We start from the raw sequence: 27601 nt of genomic DNA on the forward strand, positions 1-27601 counted from the left end.
ATTCTGCTGTCTCCAATAATATATACCTGACAGGAGCCCATAGATTCTGCTGCCTCCAATAATATATACCTGACAGGAGCCCATAGATTCTCCTGCCTCCAATAATATATACCTGACAGGAGCCGATACATTCTCCTGCCTCCAATAATATATACCTGACAGGAGCCCATAGGTTCTCCTGCCTCCAATAATATATACCTGATAAGAGCCCATACATTCTGCTGCCTCCAATAATATATACCTGACAGGAGCCAATACATTCTCCTGCCTCCAATAATATATAGCTGACAGGGGCCCATACATTCTGCTGCCTGCAATAATATATAACTGACAGGAGCCCATACATTCTGCTGACTCCAATAATATATACCTGACAGGAGCACATAGATTCTCCTGCCTCCAATAATATATACCTGATAGGAGCCCATAGATTCTCCTGCCTCCAATAATATATATCTGACAGGAGCCCATACATTCTGCTGCCTCAAATAATATATACCTGACAGGATCCCATACATTCCAGCTAGCTCATTAGTGAAGACGCTAGAATGTATGGGCTGCAGTCAGGACCTGGATGGAGCCTATAGATTCTGCTGTCTCCAATAATATATACCTGATAGGAGCCCATACATTCTGCTGTCTCCAATAATATATACCTGACAGGAGCCCATACATTCTCCTGCCTCCAATAATATATACCTGACAGGAGCCCATACATTCTGCTGCCTCCAATAATATATACCTGACAGGAGCCCATAAAGTCTCCTGTCTCCAATAATATATACCTGACAGGAGCCCATAGATTCACCTGCCTCCAATAATATATACCTGACAAGAGCCCATAGATTCTCCTGCCTCCAATAATATATACCTGACAGGAGCCCATAGATTCTCCTGCCTCCAATAATATATACCTGACAGGAGCTCATAGATTCTGCTGGCTCCATTAATATATACCTGACAGGACCCATACATTCTGCTGCCTCCAATAATATATATCTGACAGGAGCCCATACATTCTCCTGCCTCCAATAATATATACCTGACAGAAGCCCATACATTCTGCTGACTCCAATAATATATATCTGACAGGAGCCCATAGATTCTCCTGCCTCCAATAATATATATCTGACAGGAGCCCATAAATTCTGCTGCCTCAAATAATATATACCTGACAGGATCCCATACATTCCAGCTAGCTCATTAGTGAAGACGCTAGAATGTATGGGCTGCAGTCAGGACCTGGAAGGAGCCTATAGATTCTGCTGCCTCCAATAATATATACCTGATAGGAGCCCTTACATTCTGCTGCCTCCAATAATATATACCTGACAGGAGCCCATAAAGTCTCCTGTCTCCAATAATATATACCTGACAGGAGCCCATACATTCTCCTGCCTCCAATAATATATACCTGACAGGAGCCCATACATTCTGCTGCCTCCAATAATATATACCTGACAGGAGCCCATAAAGTCTCCTGTCTCCAATAATATATACCTGACAGGAGCCCATACATTCTCCTGCCTCCAATAATATATACCTGACAGGAGCCCATACATTCTCCTGCCTCCAATAATATATACCTGACAGGAGCCCATACATTCTCCTGCCTCCAATAATATATACCTGACAGGAGCCCATAGATTCTCCTGCCTCCAATAATATATACCTGACAGGAGCTCATAGATTCTGCTGGCTCCATTAATATATACCTGACAGGACCCATACATTCTGCTGCCTCCAATAATATATATCTGAAAGGAGCCCATACATTCTCCTGCCTCCAATAATATATACCTGACAGGAGCTCATACATTCTGCTGCCTCTAATAATATATACCTGACAGGAGCCCATACATTCTCCTGCCTCCAATAATATATACCTGACAGGAGCCCATAGATTCTCCTGCCTCCAATAATATATACCTGACAGGAGCCCATAGATTCTCCTGCCTCCAATAATATATACCTGACAGGAGCCCATACATTCTCCTGCCTCCAATAATATATACCTGACAGGAGCCCATACATTCTGCTGCCTCAAATAATATATACCTGACAGGATCCCATACATTCCAGCTAGCTCATTAGTGAAGACGCTAGAATGTATGGGCTGCAGTCAGGACCTGCAAGGAGCCTATCGATTCTGCTGTCTCCAATAATATATACCTGATAGGAGCCCATACATTCTGCTGCCTCCAATAATATATACCTGACAGGAGCCCATAAAGTCTCCTGTCTCCAATAATATATACCTGACAGGAGCCCATAAAGTCTCCTGTCTCCAATAATATATACCTGACAGGAGCCCATACATTCTCCTGCCTCCAATAATATATACCTGACAGGAGCCCATACATTCTCCTGCCTCCAATAATATTAACCTGACAGGAGCCCATACATTCTCCTGCCTCCAATGATATATACCTGACAGGAGCCCATAGATTCTCCTGCCTCCAATGATATATACCTGACAGAAGCCCATACATTCTGCTGCCTCCAATAATATATACCTGACAGGAGCCCATACATTCTCCTGCCTCCAATAATATATACCTGACAGGAGCTCATAGATTCTGCTGGCTCCATTAATATATACCTGACAGGACCCATACATTCTGCTGCCTCCAATAATATATACCTGACAGGAGCCCATACATTCTCCTGCCTCCAGTAATATATACCTGACAGGAGCCCATAGATTCCCCTGCCTCCAATAATATATATCTGACAGGAGCCCATACATTCTCCTGCCTCCAATAATATATACCTGACAGGAGCCCATACATTCTCCTGCCTCCAATAATATATACCTGACAGGAGTCCATACATTCTCCTGCCTCCAATAATATATACCTGACAGGAGCTCATACATTCTGCTGCCTCTAATAATATATACCTGACAGGAGCCCATACATTCTCCTGCCTCCAATAATATATACCTGACAGGAGCCCATAGATTCTCCTGCCTCCAATAATATATACCTGATAAGAGCCCATAGATTCCCCTGCCTCCAATAATATATATATGACAGGAGCCCATACATTCTGCTGCCTCCAATAATATATACCTGACAGGAGCCCATACATTCTCCTGCCTCCAATAATATATACCTGACAGGAGCCCATACATTCTGCTGCCTCCAATAATATATACCTGACAGGAGCCCATAAAGTCTCCTGTCTCCAATAATATATACCTGACAGGAGCCCATACATTCTCCTGCCTCCAATAATATATACCTGACAGGAGCCCATACATTCTCCTGCCTCCAATAATATATACCTGACAGGAGCCCATACATTCTCCTGCCTCCAATAATATATACCTGACAGGAGCCCATAGATTCTCCTGCCTCCAATAATATATACCTGACAGGAGCTCATAGATTCTGCTGGCTCCATTAATATATACCTGACAGGACCCATACATTCTGCTGCCTCCAATAATATATATCTGAAAGGAGCCCATACATTCTCCTGCCTCCAATAATATATACCTGACAGGAGCTCATACATTCTGCTGCCTCTAATAATATATACCTGACAGGAGCCCATACATTCTCCTGCCTCCAATAATATATACCTGACAGGAGCCCATAGATTCTCCTGCCTCCAATAATATATACCTGACAGGAGCCCATAGATTCTCCTGCCTCCAATAATATATACCTGACAGGAGCCCATACATTCTCCTGCCTCCAATAATATATACCTGACAGGAGCCCATACATTCTGCTGCCTCAAATAATATATACCTGACAGGATCCCATACATTCCAGCTAGCTCATTAGTGAAGACGCTAGAATGTATGGGCTGCAGTCAGGACCTGCAAGGAGCCTATCGATTCTGCTGTCTCCAATAATATATACCTGATAGGAGCCCATACATTCTGCTGCCTCCAATAATATATACCTGACAGGAGCCCATAAAGTCTCCTGTCTCCAATAATATATACCTGACAGGAGCCCATAAAGTCTCCTGTCTCCAATAATATATACCTGACAGGAGCCCATACATTCTCCTGCCTCCAATAATATATACCTGACAGGAGCCCATACATTCTCCTGCCTCCAATAATATTAACCTGACAGGAGCCCATACATTCTCCTGCCTCCAATGATATATACCTGACAGGAGCCCATAGATTCTCCTGCCTCCAATGATATATACCTGACAGAAGCCCATACATTCTGCTGCCTCCAATAATATATACCTGACAGGAGCCCATACATTCTCCTGCCTCCAATAATATATACCTGACAGGAGCTCATAGATTCTGCTGGCTCCATTAATATATACCTGACAGGACCCATACATTCTGCTGCCTCCAATAATATATACCTGACAGGAGCCCATACATTCTCCTGCCTCCAGTAATATATACCTGACAGGAGCCCATAGATTCCCCTGCCTCCAATAATATATATCTGACAGGAGCCCATACATTCTCCTGCCTCCAATAATATATACCTGACAGGAGCCCATACATTCTCCTGCCTCCAATAATATATACCTGACAGGAGTCCATACATTCTCCTGCCTCCAATAATATATACCTGACAGGAGCTCATACATTCTGCTGCCTCTAATAATATATACCTGACAGGAGCCCATACATTCTCCTGCCTCCAATAATATATACCTGACAGGAGCCCATAGATTCTCCTGCCTCCAATAATATATACCTGATAAGAGCCCATAGATTCCCCTGCCTCCAATAATATATATATGACAGGAGCCCATACATTCTGCTGCCTCCAATAATATATACCTGACAGGAGCCCATACATTCTGCTGCCTCCAATAATATATACCTGACAGGAGCCCATAGATTCTGCTGTCTCCAATAATATATACCTGACAGGAGCCCATAGATTCTGCTGCCTCCAATAATATATACCTGACAGGAGCCCATACATTCTCCTGCCTCCAATAATTTATACCTGACAGGGGCACATACATTCTGCTGCCTCCAATAATATATACCTGATAGGAGCCTATACATTCTGCTGACTCCAATAATATATACCTGACAGGATCCCATAGATTCTACTGCCTCCAATACTATATACCTGACAGGATCCCATAGATTCTACTGCCTCCAATAATATATACCTGACAGGATCCCATACATTCCAGCTAGCTCATTAGTGAAGACGATAGAATGTATGGGCTGCAGTCAGGACCTGGAAGGAGCCTATAGATTCTGCTGTCTCCAATAATATATACCTGATAGGAGTCCATACATTCTGCTGCCTCCAATAATATATACCCGACAGAAGCCCATACATTCTGCTGTCTCCAATAATATATACCTGACAGGAGCCCATAAAGTCTTCTGTCTCCAATAATATATACCTGACAGGAGCCCATAGATTCTGCTGCCTTCAATAATATATAACTGACAGGAGCCCATAGATTCTCCTGCCTCCAATAATATATACCTGACAGGAGCCCATAGATTCTGCTGCCTGCAATAATATATACCTGACAGGAGCCCATACACTCTCCTGCCTCCAATGATATATACCTGACAGGAGCCCATAGATTCTGCTGGCTCCAATAATATATACCTGACAGGACCCATACATTCTGCTGCCTCCAATAATATATACCTTACAGGAGCCCATATATTCTGCTGCCTCCAATAATATATACCTGACAGGAGCCCATAGATTCTCCAGCCTCCAACAATATATACCTGACAGGAGCCCATACATTCTCATGCCTCCAATAATATATACCTGACAGGATCCATATATTCTCCTGCCTCCAATAATATATACCTGACAGGAGCCCATAGATTCTGCTGGCTCTATTAATATATACCTGACAGGACCCATGCATTCTGCTGCCTACAATAATATATATCTGACAGGAGCCCATACATTCTCCTGCCTCCAATAATATATACCTGACAGGAGCCCATACATTCTGCTGCCTCCAATAATATATACCTGACAGGAGCCCATACATTCTGCTGCCTCCAATAAAATATACCTGACAGGAGCCCATAGATTCTGCTGCCTCCAATAATATATACCTGACAGGAGCCCATACATTCTGCTGCCTCCAATAAAATATACCTGACAGGAGCCCATACATTCTGCTGCCTCCAATAATATATACCTGACAGGAGCCCATAGATTCGGCTGCCTCCAATAATATATACCTGAAAGTAGCCAATAGATTCTGCTGCCTGCAATAATATATACCCGACAGGAGCCCATACACTCTTCTGCCTCCAATAATATATACCCGACAGGAGCCCATACATTCTGCTGCCTCCAATAAAATATACCTGACAGGAGCCCATAGATTCTGCTGCCTCCAATAATATATACCTGACAGGAGCCCATACATTCTGCTGCCTCCAATAAAATATACCTGACAGGAGCCCATACATTCTGCTGCCTCCAATAATATATACCTGACAGGAGCCCATAGATTCGGCTGCCTCCAATAATATATACCTGAAAGAAGCCAATAGATTCTGCTTCCTTCAATAATATATACCTGACAGGAGCCCATACATTCGGCAGCCTTCCATAATATATACCTGACAGGAGCCCATAGATTCTCCTTTCTCCAATAATATATACCTGACAGGAGCCCATAGATTCACCTGCCTCCAATAATATATACCTGACAGGAGCCCATAGATTCTCCTGCCTCCAATAATATATACCTGACAGGAGCCCATAGATTCCGCTGCCTCCAATAATATATACCTGACAGGAGCCCATACATTCTGCTGCCTCCAATAATATTTACCTGACAGGAGACCATACATTCTCCTGCCTCCACTAATATTTACCTGACAGGAGTCCATACATTCTGCTGCCTCCAATAATATATACCTGACAGGAGCACAGAGATTCTCCTGCCTCCAATAATATATACCTGATAGGAGCCCATACAATCTGCTGGCTCCAATAATATATACCTGACAGGAGCCCATACATTCTGCTGCCACCAATAATATATACCTGACAGGAGCCCATACTTTCTCCTGCCTCCAATAATATACAGTATACCTGTCAGAGCCCATAGATTCTCCTGCCTCCAATAATATATACCTGACAGGAGCCCATAGATTCTGCTGCCTCCAATAATATATGCCTGACAGGAGCCCATACATTCTGCTGCCTCCAATAATATATAACTGACAGGGGCCCAGATACTCTGCAGCCTCCAATAATATATACCTGACAGGAGCCCATACATTCTCCTGCCTCCAATAATATATACCTGACAGGAGCCCATACATTCTGCTGCCTCCAATAATATATACCTGACAGGAGCCCATAAAGTCTCCTGTCTCCAATAATATATACCTGACAGGAGCCCATACATTCTCCTGCCTCCAATAATATATACCTGACAGGAGCCCATACATTCTCCTGCCTCCAATAATATATACCTGACAGGAGCCCATACATTCTCCTGCCTCCAATAATATATACCTGACAGGAGCCCATAGATTCTCCTGCCTCCAATAATATATACCTGACAGGAGCTCATAGATTCTGCTGGCTCCATTAATATATACCTGACAGGACCCATACATTCTGCTGCCTCCAATAATATATATCTGAAAGGAGCCCATACATTCTCCTGCCTCCAGTAATATATACCTGACAGGAGCCCATAGATTCCCCTGCCTCCAATAATATATATCTGACAGGAGCCCATACATTCTCCTGCCTCCAATAATATATACCTGACAGGAGCCCATAGATTCTGCTGGCTCCAATAATATATACCTGACAGGAGCCCATACATTCTCCTGCCTCCAATAATATATACCTGACAGGAGCCCATACATTCTCCTGCCTCCAATAATATATACCTGACAGGAGCTCATACATTCTGCTGCCTCTAATAATATATACCTGACAGGAGCCCATACATTCTCCTGCCTCCAATAATATATACCTGACAGGAGCCCATAGATTCTCCTGCCTCCAATAATATATACCTGATAAGAGCCCATAGATTCCCCTGCCTCCAATAATATATATCTGACAGGAGCCCATACATTCTGCTGCCTCCAATAATATATACCTGACAGGAGCCCATACATTCTGCTGCCTCCAATAATATATACCTGACAGGAGCCCATAGATTCTCCTGCCTCCAATAATATATACCTGACAGGAGCTCATAGATTCTGCTGGCTCCATTAATATATACCTGACAGGACCCATACATTCTGCTGCCTCCAATAATATATGCCTGACAGGAGCCCATACATTCTGCTGCCTCCAATAATATATGCCTGACAGGATCCCATACATTCCAGCTAGCTCATTAGTGAAGACGCTAGAATGTATGGGCTGCAGTCAGGACCTGGAAGGAGCCTATAGATTCTGCTGTCTCCAATAATATATACCTGATAGGAGCCCATACATTCTGCTGCCTCCAATAATATATACCGGACAGGAGCCCATAAAGTCTCCTGTCTCCAATAATATATACCTGACAGGAGCCCATACATTCTCCTGCCTCCAATAATATATACCTGACAGGAACCCATACATTCTGCTGCCTCCTATAATATATACCTGACAGGAGCCTATAAAGTCTCCTGTCTCCAATAATATATACCTGACAGGAGCCCATACATTCTCCTGCCTCCAATAATATATACCTGACAGGAGCCCATACATTCTCATGCCTCCAATAATATATACCTAACAGGAGCCCATACATTCTCCTGCCTCCAATAATATATACCTGACAGGAGCTCATAGATTCTCCTGCCTCCAATAATATATACCTGACAGGAGCTCATAGATTCTGCTGGCTCCATTAATATATACCTGACAGGACCCATACATTCTGCTGCCTCCAATAATATATATCTGACAGGAGCCCATACATTCTCCTGCCTCCAGTAATATATACCTGACAGGAGCCCATAGATTCCCCTGCCTCCAATAATATATATCTGACAGGAGCCCATAGATTCTCCTGCCTCCAATAATATATACCTGACAGGAGCCCATAGATTCTGCTGGCTCCAATAATATATACCTGACAGGAGCCCATACATTCTTCTGCCTCCAATAATATATACCTGACAGGAGCCCATACATTCTTCTGCCTCCAATAATATATACCTGACAGGAGCCCATACATTCTCCTGCCTCCAATAATATATACCTGACAGGAGCTCATACATTCTGCTGCCTCTAATAATATATACCTGACAGGAGCCCATACATTCTCCTGCCTCCAATAATATATACCTGACAGGAGCCCATAGATTCTCCTGCCTCCAATAATATATACCTGATAAGAGCCCATAGATTCCCCTGCCTCCAATAATATATATCTGACAGGAGCCCATACATTCTGCTGCCTCCAATAATATATACCTGACAGGAGCTCAAAGTTTCTGCTGGCTCCATTAATATATACCTGACAGGACCCATACATTCTGCTGCCTCAAATAATATATACCTGACAGGATCCCATACATTCCAGCTAGCTCATTAGTGAAGACGCTAGAATGTATGGGTTGCAGTCAGGACCTGGAAGGAGCCTATAGATTCTGCTGTCTCCAATAATATATACCTGATAGGAGCCCATACATTCTGCTGCCTCCAATAATATATACCTGACAGGAGCCCATAAAGTCTCCTGTCTCCAATAATATATACCTGACAGGAGCCCATACATTCTCCTGCCTCCAATAATATATACCTGACAGGAGCCCATACATTCTGCTGCCTCCAATAATATATACCTGACAGGAGCCCATAAAGTCTCCTGTCTCCAATAATATATACCTGACAGGAGCCCATACATTCTCCTGCCTCCAATAATATATACCTGACAGGAGCCCATACATTCTCCTGCCTCCAATAATATATACCTGACAGGAGCCCATACATTCTCCTGCCTCCAATAATATATACCTGACAGGAGCCCATAGATTCTCCTGCCTCCAATAATATATACCTGACAGGAGCTCATAGATTCTGCTGGCTCCATTAATATATACCTGACAGGACCCATACATTCTGCTGCCTCCAATAATATATATCTGAAAGGAGCCCATACATTCTCCTGCCTCCAATAATATATACCTGACAGGAGCTCATACATTCTGCTGCCTCTAATAATATATACCTGACAGGAGCCCATACATTCTCCTGCCTCCAATAATATATACCTGACAGGAGCCCATAGATTCTCCTGCCTCCAATAATATATACCTGACAGGAGCCCATACATTCTCCTGCCTCCAATAATATATACCTGACAGGAGCCCATACATTCTGCTGCCTCAAATAATATATACCTGACAGGATCCCATACATTCCAGCTAGCTCATTAGTGAAGACGCTAGAATGTATGGGCTGCAGTCAGGACCTGGAAGGAGCCTATCGATTCTGCTGTCTCCAATAATATATACCTGATAGGAGCCCATACATTCTGCTGCCTCCAATAATATATACCTGACAGGAGCCCATAAAGTCTCCTGTCTCCAATAATATATACCTGACAGGAGTCCATACATTATCCTGCCTCCAATAATATATACCTGACAGGAGCCCATACATTATGCTGCCTCCTATAATATATACCTGACAGGAGCCCATAAAGTCTCCTGTCTCCAATAATATATACCTGACAGGAGCCCATACATTCTCCTGCCTCCAATAATATTAACCTGACAGGAGCCCATACATTCTCCTGCCTCCAATAATATATACCTGACAGGAGCCCATAGATTCTCCTGCCTCCAATAATATATACCTGACAGAATCCCATACATTCTGCTGCCTCCAATAATATATACCTGACAGGAGCCCATACATTCTCCTGCCTCCAATAATATATACCTGACAGGAGCTCATAGATTCTGCTGGCTCCATTAATATATACCTGACAGGACCCATACATTCTGCTGCCTCCAATAATATATACCTGACAGGAGCCCATACATTCTCCTGCCTCCAGTAATATATACCTGACAGGAGCCCATAGATTCCCCTGCCTCCAATAATATATATCTGACAGGAGCCCATACATTCTCCTGCCTCCAATAATATATACCTGACAGGAGCCCATACATTCTCCTGCCTCCAATAATATATACCTGACAGGAGTCCATACATTCTCCTGCCTCCAATAATATATACCTGACAGGAGCTCATACATTCTGCTGCCTCTAATAATATATACCTGACAGGAGCCCATACATTCTCCTGCCTCCAATAATATATACCTGACAGGAGCCCATAGATTCTCCTGCCTCCAATAATATATACCTGACAGGAGCCCATAGATTCCCCTGCCTCCAATAATATATATATGACAGGAGCCCATACATTCTGCTGCCTCCAATAATATATACCTGACAGGAGCCCATACATTCTGCTGCCTCCAATAATATATACCTGACAGGAGCCCATAGATTCTGCTGTCTCCAATAATATATACTTGACAGGAGCCCATAGATTCTGCTGCCTCTAATAATATATACCTGACAGGAGCCCATAGATTCTGCAGCCTCCAATAATGTATACCTGACAGGAGCCCATAGATTCTCCTGCCTCCAATGATATATACCTGACAGGAGCCCATACATTCTGCTACCTCCAATAATATATACCTGACAGGAGCCCATACATTCTGCTACCTCCAATAATATATACCTGACAGGGGCTCATAGATTCTCCTGCCTCCAATAATATATACTTGACAGGAGCCCATAGATTCTCCTGCCTCCAATAATATATACCCGACAGGAGCCATAGATTCTCCTGCCTCCAATGATATATACCTGACAGGAGCCCATAGATTCTGCTGGCTCCAATAATATATACCTGACAGGACCCATACATTCTGCTGCCTCCAATAATATATACCTGACAGGAGCCCATACATTCTCCTGCCTCCAATAATATATACCTGACGGGAGCCCATAGATTCTCCTGCCTCCAATAATGTATACCTGACAGGAGCCCATAGATTCTGCTACCTCCAATAATATATACCTGACAGGAGCCCATAGATTCTGCTGCCTCCAATAATATATACCTGACAGGAGCCCATAGATTCTCCTGACTCCAATAATATATACCCGACAGGAGCCATAGATTCTCCTGCCTCCAATGATATATACCTGACAGGAGCCCATAGATTCTGCTGGCTCCAATAATATATACCTGACAGGACCCATACATTCTGCTGCCTCCAATAATATATACCTGACAGGAGCCCATACATTCTGCTGCCTCCAATAATATATACCTGACAGGAGCCCATAGATTCTCCTGCCTCCAACAATATATACCTGACAGGAGCCCATACATTCTCCTGCCTCCAATAATATATACCTGACAGGATCCATAGATTCTCCTGCCTCCAATAAAGTATACCTGACAGGAGCCCATAGATTCTGCTGGCTCCATTAATATATACCTGACAGGACCCATGCATTCTGCTGCCTCCAATAATATATATCTGACAGGAGCCCATACATTCTCCTGCCTCCAATAATATATACCTGACAGGAGCCCATAGATTCTCCTGCCTCCAATAATATATATCTGACAGGAGCCCATACATTCTTCTGCATCCAATAATATATACCTGACAGGAGCCCATAGATTCTGCTGTCTCCAATAATATATACATGACAGGAGCCCATAGATTCTGCTGCCTCCAATAATATATACCTGACAGGAGCCCATACATTCTCCTGCCTCCAATAATATATACCTGACAGGAGCCCATAGATTCTCCTGCCTCCAGTAATATATACCTGACAGGAGCCCATACATTGTGCTGCCTCCAATAATATATACCTGACAGGAGCCCATAGATTCTGCTGTCTCCAATAATATATACCTGACAGGAGCCCATAGATTCTGCTGCCTCCAATAATATATACCTGACAGGAGACCATAGATTCTCCTGCCTCCAATAATATATACCTGACAGGAGCCCATACATTCTCCTGCCTCCAATAATATATACCTGACAGGAGCCCATAGATTCTCCTGCCTCCAATAATATATACCTGACAGGAGCCCATACATTCTCCTGACTCCAATAATATATACCTGACAGGAGCTCATACATTCTGCTGACTCCAATAATATATACCTGACAGGAGCACATAGATTCTCCTGCCTCCAATAATATATACCTGATAGGAGCCTATAGATTCTCCTGCCTCCAATAACATATACCTGACAGGAGCCCATACATTCTGCTGCCTCAAATAATATATACCTGAGAGGATCCCATACATTCCAGCTAGCTCATTAGTGAAGACGCTAGAATGTATGGGCTGCAGTCAGGACCGGGAAGGAGCCTATAGATTCTGTTGCCTCCAATAATATATACCTGACAGGAGCCCATACATTCTGCTGCCTCCAATAATATATACCTGACAGGAGCCCATACATTCTCCTGCCTCCTATAATATATACCTGACAGGAGCCCATACATTCTGTTGCCTCCAATAATATATACCTGACAGGAGCCCATATATTTTGCTGCCTCCAATAATATATACCTGACAGGAGCCCATACATTCTGCTGCCTCCAATAATATATACCTGACAGGAGCCCATACATTCTGCTGCCTTCAATAATATATACCTGACAGGAGCCCATACATTCTGCTGCCTTCAATAATATATACCTGACAGGAGCCCATACATTCTGCTGCCTCCAATAATATATACCTGACAGGAGCCCATACATTCTCCTGTCTCCAATAATATATACCTGACAGGAGCTCATAGATTCTCCTGCCTCCAATAATATATACTTGACAGGAGCCCATACATTCTGCTGCCTCCAAGAATATATATGTGTCACCCTGGCCTGGATGCCACAAGTGTAATAAAAGCTGTGTCTGAGAGCAAGGGGGAGGTTCTCTAGTCAGGGGAACTTTAGCATGCAGTACCTCCTGTCTCAGACCAGTAGGGGGAGCAGGCTGCCCCTATAAAAGCTGGTGCTGGGGGCAGGGTTAGGGAGAACTTGATGGCCTGTCTCAGCACTGAGACTTGTCCCAGAGCAGAGCAGGGACAGACAGTTGCACTGCACCTAAGAGGAAGTGTGGCAGGAGGAGAGCCACAAGCCAGAGACAAGAGGCGAAGAGAGCCTGTCTTGGCAGATAACAGACTTAATCTACCAGACTTTGGTGTCTGAGGCTGGGAGGATTCCACATCCCCCAGCAGATAACCAGTTCGCAGGGGACTGTATATTCCTTGGCCTAAGAAGCCTGGAGGCCCTGCCACAACAGAAGGGACCAGCAGAGCCGTACAAGGCTGGGAGCAGAAAGGAACCCACGTCGCAGGCCATACAGGCGAGAATACACGGAAAGCTTGGAAACGTGGGCTGTTACCCTATAACGAGGAGATAGCCAGAAGGAGCACAGAAAGCACGGTAGGCCTACACCCTCACCCTGACCAGGGCCAATTTTCCCGTTGCTCTCAGACATCCAGGTCCCCTCCTAGCTGGGACTGTTTGTGGGTCAATTTACCTGTTCTAGTAAAGACCCTGGACTGCAACCTGTTGTCTGCGTGCTCCTTGCTCCTCCAGCACTATCAGCACTGGGACTCTCACTACCATCACTCCCACCATCCATTATACTGCCCAGGGGCCGCACTCTTCCCGTGGGGAGTCACACTACCCCAGCTGCACACATCATCAGCCCCAGCGGTCTGCATGCAGCGGCGGTTCCTAATAACCGCAATCCACGGGTGGCGTAGTCGGACATTATCAACCAGTACATAGCACATAACGGACTACCACTGGTCTGACCACCCTGAACCACGGAACCGGGTTGCCACTACTACTCCCATCGTTCCCTATTGCCCGGATCCGAGTGCCCCACGGCCCAGGGGGCGAGTCATATACCTGACAGGAGCCCATACATTCTGCTGTCTCCAATAATATATACCTGACAGGAGCCCATACATTCTGCTGCCTCCAATTATATATACCTGACAGGAGCCCATAGATTCTCCTGCCTCCAATAATATATACCTGACAGGAGCCCATAGATTCTCCTGCCTCCAATAATATATACCTGACAGGAGCCATAGATTCTCCTGCCTCCAATAATATATACCTGACAGGAGTCCATAGATTCTGCTGGCTCCAATAATATATACCTGACAGGACCCATACATTCTGCTGCCTCCAATAATATATATCTGACAGGAGCCCATACATTCTGCTTCCTCCATTAATATATACTTGACAGGAGCCCATACATTTTGCTGTCTCAAATTATATATACCTGACAGGAGCCCATATATTCTCCTGCCTCCAATAATATATACCTGACAGGAGCACATAGATTCTTCTGCCTCCAATAATATATACCTGACAGGAGCCCATAGATTCTGCTACCTCCAATAATATATACCTGACAGGAGCCCATAGATTCTGCTGCCTCCAATAATATATACCTGACAGGAGTCCATACATTCTCCTGCCTCCAATAATATATACCTGACAGGAGCCCATACATTCTCCTGCCTCCAATAATATATACCTGACAGGAGCCCATAGATTCTCCTGCCTCCAATAATATATACCTGATAGAAGCCCATACTTTCTGCTGTCTCCAATAATATATACCTGACAGGAGCCCATAGATTCTCCTGCCTCCAATAATATATACCTGACAGGAGCCCATAGATTCTCCTGCCTCCAATAATATATACCTGACAGGAGCCCATAGATTCTCCTGCCTCCAATAATATATACCTGACAGGAGCCCATAGATTCTCCTGCCTCCAATAATATACACCTGACAGGAGCCCATACATTCGGTTGCCTCCAATAATATATACCTGAAAGGAGCCCATACATTCTGCTGCCTCCAAAAATATATGCCTGACAGGAGCCCATAGATTCTGCTGCCTCCAATAATATATACCTGACAGGAGCCCATAGATTCTCCTGCCTCCAATAATATATACCTGATAGAAGCCCATACATTCTGCTGTCTCCAATAATATATACCTGACAGGAGCCCATAGATTCTCCTGCCTCCAATAATATATACCTGACAGGAGCCAATAAATTCTGCTGCCTCCAATAATATATACCTGACAGGAGCCCATACATTCTCCTGCCTCCAATAATATATACCTGACAGAAGCCCATACATTCTGCTGCCTCCAATAATATATACCTGACAGGAGCCCATAGATTCTGCTGTCTCCAATAATATATACCTGACAGGAGCCCATACATTCTGCTGCCTCCAATAATATATACCTGACAGGAGCCCATACATTCTAGCGTCTTCACTAGTGAGCCAGCTAGAATGTATGGGCTGCAGTCAGGACCCGGAAGGAGCCCATACATTCTAGGCTCAACCATAGTGCCAGTGTATGATGAGCGGTGACATGAGCGGGGTGAGTGTGGGGGCTGTGCAGAGGGCCAGTGTATGATGAGCAGTGACATGAGCGGGGTGAGTGTGGGGGCTGTGCAGAGGGCCAGTGTATGATGAGCGGTGACATGAGCCGGGTGAGTGTGGGGGCTGTGCAGAGGGCCAGTGTATGATGAGCGGTGACATGAGCCAGGTGAGTGTGGGGGCTGTGCAGAGGGCCAGTGTATGATGAGCGGTGACATGAGCCGGGTGAGTGTGGGGGCTGTGCAGAGGGCCAGTGTATGATGAGTGGTGACATGAGCTGGGTGAGTGTGGGGGCTATGCAGAGGGCCAGTGTATGATGAGCCGTGACATGAGCCGGGTGAGTGTGGGGGCTGTGCAGAGGGCCAGTGTATGATGAGCGGTGACATGAGCCGGGTGAGTGTGGGGGCTGTGCAGAGGGCCAGTGTATGATGAGCGGTGACATGAGCCAGGTGAGTATGGGGGCTGTGCAGAGGGCCAATGTATGATGAGCGGTGACATGAGCCGGGTGAGTGTGGGGGCTGTGCAGAGGGCCAGTGTATGATGAGCGGTGACATGAGCCGGGTGAGTGTGGGGGCTGTGCAGAGGGCCAGTGTATGATGAGCGGTGACATGAGCGGGGTGAGTGTGGGGGCTGTGCAGAGGGCCAGTGTATGATGAGCGGTGACATGAGCCGGGTGAGTGTGGGGGCTGTGCAGAGGGCCAGTGTATGATGAGCGGTGACATGAGTCGGGTGAGTGTGTGGGCTGTGCAGAGGGCCAGTGTATGATGAGCGGTGACATGAGCCGGGTGAGTGTGGGGGCTGTGCAGAGGGCCAGTGTATGATGAGCGGTGACATGAGCCGGGTGAGTGTGGGGGCTGTGCAGAGGGCCAGTGTATGATGAGCGGTGACATGAGCCGGGTGAGTGTGGGGGCTGTGCAGAGGGCCAGTGTATGATGAGCGGTGACATGAGCCGGGTGAGTGTGGGGGCTGTGCAGAGGGCCAGTGTATGATGAGCGGTGACATGAGCCGGGTGAGTGTGGGGGCTGTGCAGAGGGCCAGTGTATGATGAGCGGTGACATGAGCCGGGTGAGTGTGGGGGCTGTGCAGAGGGCCAGTGTATGATGAGCGGTGACATGAGCCGGGTGAGTGTGGGGGCTGTGCAGAGGGCCAGTGTATGATGAGCGGTGACATGAGCCGGGTGAGTGTGGGGGCTGTGCAGAGGGCCAGTGTATGATGAGCGGTGACATGAGCCGGGTGAGTGTGGGGGCTGTGCAGAGGGCCAGTGTATGATGAGCGGTGACACGTGTCGGGTGAGTGTGGGGGCTGTGCAGAGGGCCAGTGTATGATGAGCGGTGACACGAGCCGGGTGAGTGTGGGGGCTGTGCAGAGGGCCAGTGTATGATGAGCGGTGACACGAGCCGGGTGAGTGTGGGGGCTGTGCAGAGGGCCAGTGTATGATGAGCGGTGACATGAGCCGGGTGAGTGTGGGGGCTGTGCAGAGGGCCAGTGTATGATGAGCGGTGACATGAGCCGGGTGAGTGTGGGGGCTGTGCAGAGGGCCAGTGAATGATGAGCGGTGACATGAGCCGGGTGAGTGTGGGGCTGTGCAGAGGGCCAGTGCATGATGAGCGGTGACATGAGCCGGGTGAGTGTGGGGGCTGTGCAGAGGGCCAGTGCATGATGAGCGGTGACATGAGTCGGTTGAGTGTGGGGGCTGTGCAGAGGGCCAGTGCATGATGAGCGGTGACACGAGCTGGGTGAGTGTGGGGGCTGTGCAGAGGGCCAGTGTATGATGAGCGGTGACATGAGCCGGGTGAGTGTGGGGGCTGTGCAGAGGGCCAGTGTATGATGAGCGGTGACATGAGTCGGGTGAGTGTGGGGGCTGTGCAGAGGGCCAGTGTATGATGAGCGGTGACATGAGTCGGGTGAGTGTGTGGGCTGTGCAGAGGGCCAGTGTATGATGAGCGGTGACATGAGCCGGGTGAGTGTGGGGGCTGTGCAGAGGGCCAGTGTATGATGAGCGGTGACATGAGCCGGGTGAGTGTGGGGGCTGTGCAGAGGGCCAGTGTATGATGAGCGGTGACATGAGCCGGGTGAGTGTGGGGGCTGTGCAGAGGGCCAGTGCATGATGAGCGGTGACATGAGCCGGGTGAGTGTGGGGGCTGTGCAGAGGGCCAGTGTATGATGAGCGGTGACATGAGCCGGTTGAGTGTGGGGGCTGTGCAGAGGGCCAGTGCATGATGAGCGGTGACATGAGCCGGGTGAGTGTGGGGGCTGTGCAGAGGGCCAGTGTATGATGAGCGGTGACATGAGCCGGGTGAGTGTGGGGGCTGTGCAGAGGGCCAGTGTATGATGAGTGGTGACATGAGCCGGGGGAGTGTGGGGGCTGTGCAGAGGGCCAGTGTATGATGAGCGGTGACATGAGCCGGGTGAGTGTGGGGGCTGTGCAGAGGGCCAGTGTATGATGAGCGGTGACATGAGCCGGGTGAGTGTGGGGGCTGTGCAGAGGGCCAGTGTATGATGAGTGGTGACATGAGCCGGGTGAGTGTGGGGGCTGTGCAGAGGGCCAGTGTATGATAAGCGGTGACATGAGCCGGGTGAGTGTGGGGGCTGTGCAGAGGGCCAGTGTATGATGAGCGGTGACATGAGCCGGGTGAGTGTGGGGGCTGTGCAGAGGGCCAGTGTATGATGAGTGGTGACATGAGCCGGGTGAGTGTGGGGGCTGTGCAGAGGGCCAGTGTATGATGAGCGGTGACATGAGCCGGGTGAGTGTGGGGGCTGTGCAGAGGGCCAGTGCATGATGAGCGGTGACATGAGCCGGGTGAGTGTGGGGGCTGTGCAGAGGGCCAGTGTATGATGAGCGGTGACATGAGCCGGGTGAGTGTGGGGGCTGTGCAGAGGGCCAGTGTATGATGAGCGGTGACATGAGCGGGGTGAGTGTGGGGGCTGTGCAGAGGGCAGTGTATGATGAGCGGTGACATGAGCCGGGTGAGTGTGGGGGCTGTGCAGAGGGCCAGTGTATGATGAGTGGTGACATGAGCCGGGTGAGTGTGGGGGCTGTGCAGAGGGCCAGTGTATGATGAGCGGTGACATGAGCCGGGTGAGTGTGGGGGCTGTGCAGAGGGCCAGTGCATGATGAGCGGTGACATGAGCCGGGTGAGTGTGGGGGCTGTGCAGAGGGCCAGTGTATGATGAGCGGTGACATGAGCGGGGTGAGTGTGGGGGCTGTGCAGAGGGCCAGTGTATGATGAGCGGTGACATGAGCCGGGTGAGTGTGGGGGCTGTGCAGAGGGCCAGTGTATGATGAGTGGTGACATGAGCGGGGTGAGTGTGGGGGCTGTGCAGAGGGCCAGTGTATGATGAGTGGTGACATGAGCCGGGTGAGTGTGGGGGCTGTGCAGAGGGCCAGTGCATGATGAGCGGTGACATTAGCCGGGTGAGTGTGGGGGCTGTGCAGAGGGCCAGTGTATGATGAGCGGTGACATGAGCGGGGTGAGTGTGGGGGCTGTGCAGAGGGCCAGTGTATGATGAGTGGTGACATGAGCCGGGTGAGTGTGGGGGCTGTGCAGAGGGCCAGTGTATGATGAGTGGTGACATGAGCGGGGTGAGTGTGGGGGCTGTGCAGAGGGCCAGTGTATGATGAGTGGTGACATGAGCGGGGTGAGTGTGGGGGCTGTGCACTGTGCACTGTGCACTGTGCAGAGCTGAGAACAGGTCAGATCATTGAGCACTAGTGTTGAGCGATACCTTCCGATATCAGGAAATATCGTATCGGATTGGATCGGGCCGATACCCAAAAAGTATCGGATATCGCCGATTCCGATACCGGAAACCAATGCAAGTCAATGGGACACAAATATCGGAATGAAAATAAACCCTTTCTTTCCTTGTAGGTTAATTCTACATGAAGTAAAACAACTAAGAATAATGTAGAATGACATGAAAAGCCGGCAATTCATCAGCGGCATTCACCGGTACCCGACAATTTACAACAGAAAGAATAGAGCTTCACACATAGATTAGGTAGATAGAACCATGTCAGTCACATATATATGAAGTACAGTGACAGTGTTGCTTACTGTACTTGTCATTTAGTGTAAAGGATTTATTTAAAAAAATATTAGTGTTTTCGTGCACCGTCTCTTTAAAAAAGCCGGCCGGCAATTCAGCAGCGGTACCCGACAATTTATAACAGACAGAATAGAGCTTCACACATAGATTAGATAGATAGAAACATGTCAGTCACATATATATGAAGTACAGGGACAGTGTTGGTTACTGTACTTGTCATTTAGTGTAAAGGATTTATTTAAAAAAATATTAGTGTTTTCGTGCACCGTCTCTTTAAAAAAGCCAGCCGGCAATTCAGCAGCGGTACCCGACAATTTATAACAGACAGAATAGAGCTTCACACATAGATTAGATAGATAGAAACATGTCAGTCACATATATATGAAGTACAGTGACAGTGTTGATTACTGTACTTGTCATTTAGTGTTAAAATAAAGGATTTATTAAAAAAAAAATTGGCGTGGGGTTCCCCTTAATTTTAGGCTCTAGCGGAGGTTAAGCAGACGGCTGGGGCAGATGTTTGAAGCCTGGGAAGGGGGTAATACCCACGGAGCTTCCCAGGCTACTAATATCAGCCCCCAGCTGAATACCTAGCCTTTACTAGCTATTAAAATGGGGGACCCCCCAAAAAAAATAACGTGGGGTCCCCCCTAATTTAATAGCTAGCAAAGGCTAGGCAGACAGCTGGGGGCTGATATTAATAGCCCAGGAAGGGTGCCATGAATATTGGCCCCCTCCCAGGCTAGAAACACCAGCCGTCAGCCGCCCCAGAAATGGCGAATCCATAGGATGCGCCAATTCTGGCACTTAGCCTCGCTCTTCCACGCTGCCCTGGTGCGGTGGCAGGGGGTAATAGGGCTGGGGTTGATGTCAGCTTATAATGCCAGCTGACATCAAGCCCAGGTTAGTAATGGAGAGGCGTCTATAAGACACCCCCATTACTAACCCCATAGTCAAAGTTAAAGAAAAACACAAACACCCAGAATAAAGTCCTTTAATTGAAATAAACACACAATTCTTTATTGTTCTAAATTAAACCATACTTACCATCACGCCCATTCCAGCTGAAGCCAACGATCTCCTGTAATAAAAGAAAAATAATAAAGCAACCTCATCCTTACCTTTCCATGGTTCCCACGACAGCTTCAGCTCTGCTACATCGAGATCACAGGCTGGACCGCAGCAGAACACTGCCATCAAGCCTGTCATCCCGCAGACACTGAGAAGCGCAGGCATGCTTGCGCTCCTCAGTGTCTCTCTGTGACGTCATCCAGATGAGCCGAGTTCATGTCCAATGAACTCAGCTCACCTCATGCACGTCACTGACAGCGTGGGAAAATTCTCACGCTGAAGCGCTGAGTGCAGGAGAATTTTCCCACGCTGTCAGTGACGTACATGAGGTGAGCTGAGTTCATTGGACATGACCTCGGCTCATCTTTATGCCGTCACAGCCAGACACTGAGGAGTGGAAGCATGCCTGCGCTTCTCAGTGTCTGCGGGATGACAGGCTGGATGGCAGCGTTCTGCTGCGGTCCAGCCTGTGATCTCGATGTAGCAGAGCTGAAGCTGTCGTGGGAACCATGGAAAGGTAAGGATGAGGTTGCTTTATTATTTTACTTTTATTGCAGGAGATCGTTGGCTTCAGCTGGAATGGGCGTGACGGTAAGTATGGTTTAATTTAGAACAATAAAGAATTGTGTGTTTATTTCAATTAAAGGACTTTATTCTGGGTGTTTGTGTTTTTTTTAAATACTTTACTAGAAATTCATGGTGGTCATGTCTAATATTGGCGTGACCCCATGAATTTCGGGCTTAGGGCCAGCTGATAATGCCAAGCTGGCCTTAACCCCTTTATTACCCAGTGAGCCACCGCACCAGGGCCCTGGATGAGTTGGGTACAGCGCCAGAAGATGGCGCTTCTATGAACGCGCCATTTTCTGGGGCGGCTGCGGACTGCAATTTGCAGCGGGTGGGACCCAGAAAGCTTGGGTCTCCCTGCGCTGCGGATTCCAGCCCCCAGCTGCCTAGTTGTACCTGGCTGGACACAAAAATAGGGCGAAGCCCCACGCATTTTTTTTTTTTAATTATTTCATGAAATTCATGGAATAATTAAGAAAAAAAGGGGCTTCCCTATATTGCTGTGTCCAACCAGGTACAAATAGGCAGCTGGTGGTTGGGGGCAGCCCGTTCCTGCCTACTGTACCTGGCTGGACACAAATATAGTGCGAAGCCCCACGTCAATTTTTTTTAAATTATTTCATGAAATTATTTTTTTAAAAAAGGGCTTCCCTATATTGTTGTGTCCGGCCAGGTACAAATAGGCAGCTGGTGGTTGGGGGCAGCCCGTTCCTGCCTGCTGTACCTGGCTGGACACAAATATAGGGCGAAGCCCCACATCAATTTTTTTTAAAATAAATCCTTTATTTTAACACTAAATGACATTTGAGGAGTTAATAAAGATGCAGTCCCTAAATTATTATTTATTTTTTAATTAATTTTTCCCAAAACTTTTGACGTGGGCTTCGCCATATTTTTGTATGCCAGCCAGGTACAGCATCCAGCTTCTATGAACGCGTCATTTTCCGGGGTGGCTGCGGACTGCAATTTTCAGCGGGGGGGGGGGCAGAAAGCTTGGGCCTCCCTACGCTGCAGATTCCAGCCCCCAGCTGCCTAGTTGTACCTGGCTGGACACAAAAATAGGGAGAAGCTTCACGTATTTTTTTTTTTTAATTATTTCATGAAATTCATGAAATAATTAAGAAAAAAGGGCTTCCCTATATTGTTGTGTCCAACCAGGTACAAATAGGCAGCTGGTGGTTGGGGGCAGCCCGTTCCTGCCTGCTGTACCTGGCTGGACACAAATATAGTGCGAAGCCCCACGTCAATTTTTTTTAAATCATTTCAGGAAATTCATGAAATAATTAAAAAAAATTGATGTGGGGCTTCGCCTTATATTTGTGTCCAGCCAGGTACAGCAGGCAGGGACGGGCTGCGCCCAACCACCAGCTGCCTATTTGTACCTAGCCGGACACAACAATATAGGGAAGCCCTTTTTTTCTTAATTATTCCATGAATTTCATGAATTTAAAAAAAAAATACGTGGAGCTTCGCCCTATTTTTGTGTCCAGCCAGGTACAACTAGGCAGCTGGGGGCTGGAATCTGCAGCGTAGGGAGGCCCAAGCTTTCTGGGCCCCACCCGCTGCAAATTGCAGTCCGCAGCCGCCCCGGAAAATGGCGCGTTCATAGAAGCGCCATCTTCTGGCGCTGTACCCAACTCATCCAGGGCCCTGGTGCGGTGGCTCACTGGGTAATAAAGGGGTTAAGGCGAGCTTGGCATTATCAGCTGGCCCTAAGCCCGAAATTCATGGGGTCACGCCAATATTAGACATGACCACCATGAATTTCTAGTAAAGTATTTAAAAAAACACAAACACCCAGAAAAAAGTCCTTTAATTGAAATAAACACACAATTCTTTATTGTTCTAAATTAAACCATACTTACAGTCACGCCCATTCCAGCTGAAGCCAACGATCTCCTGCAATAAAAGTAAAATAATAAAGCAACATCATCCTTACCTTTCCATGGCTCCCACGACAGCTTCAGCTCTGCTACATCGAGATGACAGGCTGGACCGCAGCAGAACGCTGCCATCCAGCCTATCATCCCGCAGACACTGAGAAGCGCAGGCATGCTTGCGCTCCTCAGTGTCTGGCTGTGACGGCATCCAGATGAGCCAAGTTCATGTCCAATGAACTCAGCTCACCTCATGCACGTCACTGACAGCGTGGGAAAACTCTCACGCTGAAGCGCTGAGTGCAGGAGAATTTTCCCACGCTGTCAGTGACGTGCATGAGGTGAGCTGAGTTCATTGGACATGACCTCACCTCATGTATGTCACTGACAGCGTGGGAGAATTCTCACGCTGAAGCGCTGAGTGCAGGAGAATTTTCCCACGCTGTCAGTGACGTGCATGAGGTGAGCTGAGTTCATTGGACATGACCTCGGCTCATCTGGATGCCGTCACAGCCAGACACTGAGGAGCGCAAGCATGCCTGCGCTTCTCAGTGTCTGCGGGATGACAGGCTGGATGGCAGCGTTCTGCTGCGGTCCAGCCTGTCATCTCGATGTAGCAGAGCTGAAGCTGTCGTGGGAACCATGGAAAGGTAAGGATGAGGTTGCTTTATTATTTTTCTTTTATTGCAGGAGATTGTTGGCTTCAGCTGGAATGGGCGTGATGGTAAGTATGGTTTAATTTAGAACAATAAAGAATTGTGTCTTTATTTCAATTAAAGGACTTTTTTCTGGGTGTTTGTGTTTTTTTTAAATACTTTACTAGAAATTCATGGCGGTCATGTCTAATATTGGCGTGACCCCATGAATTTCGGGCTTAGGGCCAGCTGATAATGCCAAGCTGGCCTTAACCCCTTTATTACCCAGTGAGCCACCGCACCAGGGCCCTGGATGAGTTGGGTACAGCGCCAGAAGATGGCGCTTCTATGAACGCGCCATTTTCCGGGGCGGCTGCGGACTGCAATTTGCAGCGGGTGGGGCCCAGAAAGCTTGGGCCTCCCTGCGCTGCAGATTCCAGCCCCCAGCTGCCTTGTTGTACCTGGCTGGACACAAAAATAGGGCAAAGCCCCACGTATTTTTTTTTTTAATTATTTCATGAAATTCATGGAATAATTAAGAAAAAAAGGGCTTCCCTATATTGTTGTGTCCGGCTAGGTACAAATAGGCAGCTGGTGGTTGGGGGCAGCCCGTTCCTGCCTGCTGTACCTGACTGGACACAAATATAGGGCGAAGCCCCACATAATTTTTTTTTAATTATTTCATGAATTTCCTGAAATAATTAAAAAAAAATTGACGTGGGGCTTTGCACTATATTTGTGTCCAGCCAGGTACAGCAGGCAGGAACGGGCTGCCCCCAACCACCAGCTGCCTATTTGTACCTGGTTGGACACAACAATATAGGGAAGCCCTTTTTTTCTTAATTATTCCATGAATTTCATGAAATAATTTAAAAAAAAAAAAACGTGGAGCTTCTCCCTATTTTTGTGTCCAGCCAGGTACAACTAGGCAGCTGGGGGATGGAATCTGCAGCGCAGGGAGGCCCAAGCTTTCTGCCCCCCCCCCCCCCCGCTGAAAATTGCAGTCTGCAGCCGCCCCGGAAAATGGCGCGTTCATAGAAGCTGGATGCTGTACCTGGCTGGCATACAAAAATATGGCGAAGCCCACGTCAAAAGTTTTGGGAAAAATTAATTAAAAAATAAATAATAATTTAGGGACTGCATCTTTATTAATTCCTCAAATGTCATTTAGTGTTAAAATAAAGGATTTATTTAAAAAAAAAATGGCGTGGGATCCCCCATAATTTTAGTCTCTAGCGGAGGTTAAGCAGACGGCTGGGGCAGATGTTTGAAGCCTGGGAAGGGGGTAAAACCCACGGAGCTTCCCAGGCTACTAATATCAGCCCCCAGCTGAATACCTAGCCTTTGCTAGCTATTAAAATGGGGGACCCCCCCAAAAAAAATGACGTGGGGTCCCCCCTATTTTAATAGCTAGCAAAGGCTAGACAGACAGCTGGGGGCTGATATTAATAGCCCAGGAAGGGTGTCATGAATAATGGCCCCCTCCCAGGCTAGAAACACCAGCCGTCAGCCGCCCCAGAAATGACGCATCCATAGGATGCGCCAATTCTGGCACTTAGCCTCGCTCTTCCACGCTGCCCTGGTGCGGTGGCAGGGGGTAATAGTGGTGGGGTTCATGTCAGCGCCAGCTGCCATGAAGCCCAGGTTAGTAATGATGGCCGTCTATAAGACACCCCCATTACTAACCTACAAAGTGTTAAAAAGAAAAAACACACTACACCCAGAAAAAAATAATTTATTTGAAATAAAACACACCATTTTATTTAATTCTTAGTTTACTAAAAATAATAGTTACCTGTCCACGTTCCTGCGCTGATCTCCCATGCACAGCTGTCACATCTGGAGATGGTGACAGCTGTGCATGGCTGCTGTAAGCTCACACTGCCGGGAACACGTCCGCTCCCGGCAGCGGGAGCCACTGACTGAGGTCACTGGAGTGCATTCAGGCAGCGCAGCTCCGGAGACCTCCTTTACGGCACTGCTGTACCGTGGGAATTTCTCACGATACAGCGGGGCCGTAAAGCAGCTAACCGGAGCAGCGCTGCCTGAACTCCGGTGAACCCTTACGGCCCCGTCATTCTAGCAGCGGCAGCGGTTCAGGGCGGTCACATTCTATGTGGCTGCTCTGAACTGGAGATCATCGTGGGACACTCGTGGACTACTCCGGAGGGGTAAGGATAAGGTTGTGGTTTATTATTTTATATTTTATTACAGGAGATCGATGGCTTCGGGGAATTAGGTGTCTAGGTGAGTATAGGTGTAGTTTTTTATTTTTTACTTTATTTTAGGTGGCGATCGGCGGGGACAGGTAATGTATGAACTAATTTATTGTAGGTAACCACTGGCCACCAATGACATGTATCTAACATTTATTGGGGCACAGTAGGGCAATTTATATAGCAGGATCAGGCTGATGGGAACTACTGCTCCCATCGAGCTGATCCTGCTGGCACGAGTGGACGGGGGACAGACATAGGCCGATGGGAGTAGTAGTGTCACATGGGCCTATGTCTGCCTGCACGCACACACCCGCACACATCGCACAGACACAGCGCACACCCGCACACACTCGCAGACATCGCACAGACACCGCGCACACACCCTCACAAACATCGCACAGACACACCGCACACAGACACCGCACACAGACACCGCACACAGACACCGCACACAGACACCGCACACACACCCCGCACAGACACCCCGCACACACACACCCCGCACACACACTAATCATGACCGGGCTGATGGTCTGGGAGGTGAGGCTGACCTGTGCGGCCGTGGGAAAGTTCATGTGAGTTCATGCAGTCAAGCATGAACTCACATGAACCCTCTGAGGGCACCGCGGCTACTTCAAATGCACAGCTGATCGGCATCACCTGATACCTCAGCTGTTCATTTGAAATAACCGGCGGGAAAGCGCAGCACAGAACGGGAAAGCTGGCGGTGAAGTCTTTTCACTGCCGGCTTCCCCGCCCGGGTCCTTC

This window comes from Phyllobates terribilis, unplaced genomic scaffold (assembly GCF_046119375.1).
Source record: "Phyllobates terribilis strain yellow unplaced genomic scaffold, ASM4611937v1 Scaffold_1__5_contigs__length_1240528914, whole genome shotgun sequence".
Classification (NCBI taxonomy): Eukaryota; Metazoa; Chordata; class Amphibia; order Anura; family Dendrobatidae; genus Phyllobates; species Phyllobates terribilis.